The sequence below is a fragment of the Rattus norvegicus genome, chromosome X (genome assembly GCF_036323735.1).
Source record: "Rattus norvegicus strain BN/NHsdMcwi chromosome X, GRCr8, whole genome shotgun sequence".
NCBI lineage: Eukaryota > Metazoa > Chordata > Mammalia > Rodentia > Muridae > Rattus > Rattus norvegicus.
This window is the reverse complement of record NC_086039.1, coordinates 104,467,880-104,470,022: the sequence shown is the minus strand read 5'-3', so window position 1 is coordinate 104,470,022 and position 2,143 is coordinate 104,467,880. Positions and strand designations below refer to the sequence as shown.

The window sequence follows — 2,143 nt, the reverse complement described above, 5'->3', positions numbered from 1 at the left end:
AGACAGTATCATCCTGAGTGAGGTAATCCAATCACAGAAAAGCACACATGGTATGAAGTCACTGATAAGTGGATTTTAGCCCAAAACTCAAATTACCCAAAATACAATCCACAGACCACATGAAGCTCAAGAAGAAATATGACCAAAGTGCAGATGATTCACTCCTTCTTAAAAGGGGGAACAAAAATATTCATAGGAGGGGAGGTGGAGGCAAAGTTTATAGCAGAGATTGAAGGAATGGCCATTCACACCCTGTCCCACATGTGGCCCATATATATACAGCCACCAAAACTAGTTAAGATGGATGAACCAAAGAAGTGCAGGCCGACAGGAACCAGAGAGAGATGTCTCTTGAGAGACACAACCAGAACATGTCAAATACAGAGGTGAATGCTAGCAGCAAACCATTGAACTGAGAAGAGAGATACCCGTGGGAGGAATTAGAGAAAGGATTGAAAGCGCTAAAGGGGCTTGCAACCCCATAAGAACAACAATGCCAACCAACCAGAGCTACCAGGGACTAAACCACTACCCAAAGACTATACACAGACTGACCCAAGGCTCCAAATGCATATGTAGCACAGAATAGACTTGTTGGGTCACCAGTGGAAGGGGAAGCCCTTGGTCCTGCGAAGGTTGGACCCCCAGTGCAGGGGAACATCGGAAGAGTGGTAAGCTGGCTGGAAGGGAGGGAAACACCCTTATGGGGAAGAGGAATGGGGAAGGGGGACAAGGGAGGGCAGAGGGTGTTTAAGGACAGAACACCGGGCAAGGGGATAATTTGAAATGTAAATAAAGAAATATATCGTATAAAAAATTATCCAGCTCAGGAACATCACTGCTGGTTCCAAGACAATGATTACTTTTAAGGCATTGCCTGCCATGAACGCAAAAACGCGGAGGAAGATGATAAGGAGCCTCCGGTATGGAATCGTGGTGCAGATTGAAGCAAGAATTGCCATGACTGCTCCCAAGCACCAAGGGAAGGCCCTGATATTAAACTAGCAACTTTATACACATAACTGACAAAATTGAAAATAACAACTGAAGACATGAACATGGGTACAACTTGTTCTTGTCCCAGAATGTTCTCGATGCTGGATGAGAAGCTGCACAAAACAGACATATTGGTGCCGTGAGGAATAAGGAGAAATTGTGGACAGAAACGTGGAGACCAAAGGACTTCTGAGGCTGGGTTGTGTGTACAGAATATGTGCATGGTCAGATGCAGGGAATGCAGGGTGTCCATAAGCAGAATGAGAGAGATGTGGTAAACATTTGTAAATCTACAATGTTGCCTAAGATAAAATTTATACCCGGATTTGGGAAGCCGCAGAGGCTGGGTCTGAGAGAGTTCCTGGTAGGCTCCATAGAAGGGAGGCCCAGAAGACTAAAGGCAACCGTAGACTCGCTGTACCCAACCTCAGAATGCCATCTACCCAATCCCTGCTTCAATATTGCCTGATGTTCCTAATCCTTCAGAAGCACATTCTAACGAATTTAGCACAATAGTCCCAAGTGATGTAGGTCTGCCATGTTTTGGAGAGCACAAATTTCTTGTGGTTCTTTTCTTGTTTTGTTTGCATTGGAAATCGATTCTTTTCCCATAGAAGTGATGACATAAAAATTGTCGATAATGATATACAAATATGTGATATAAATATCTTCAGGCACTATAAAAAGTAGCTTCAGACTGTAAGTTCATATAGGCTGGAAAGAGTTCTGCAGAGAGGCTTTGAGTGGTAGCTCAGTGGTAGAGCGCATACCTTGCATGTATGTTGTCCCGGGTTCGATTCCCGGCCTCTCCAAGCTTTTTGTTTTTTTCTCTTCAGGATCAGTTTCTAGACAGGATCTAGAAGACGTGTCAGTAAAGACCTCCGTAGTCTGGGGCGTATGGTCAAAGTGCTCATCTATAACGGTGACAACAATATTCCACTCTAACCTTGAAGATGTTCCCATGGAGACCTCTTAGTCTGGGGAGTACAGCGTGGTCATCGCTCTGGGATTATGTTTCCTCACAGCTTCTGCCTTCATGCTGCTGGCAGTTTCCTAGTGGGTATGCTTTCTCGGGTGAACGACGTCAAGGAAGAATGACTTCTGCTTTGAGAGAAATAAGGGAGGATACTGGGTAGGAGAAAAGTCT

General features: G+C 44.7%; 1 non-coding gene across 1 annotated transcript; it reads left to right on the top strand.

The window, feature by feature from the left end:
- The first annotated feature begins 1,736 nt into the window (after nucleotides 1-1,736).
- Trnaa-ugc (transfer RNA alanine (anticodon UGC)) lies at nucleotides 1,737-1,808 on the top strand. The gene has a single exon. It is a non-coding gene; the product is annotated as a tRNA-Ala (tRNA).
- The last annotated feature ends 335 nt before the right edge of the window (nucleotides 1,809-2,143 follow it).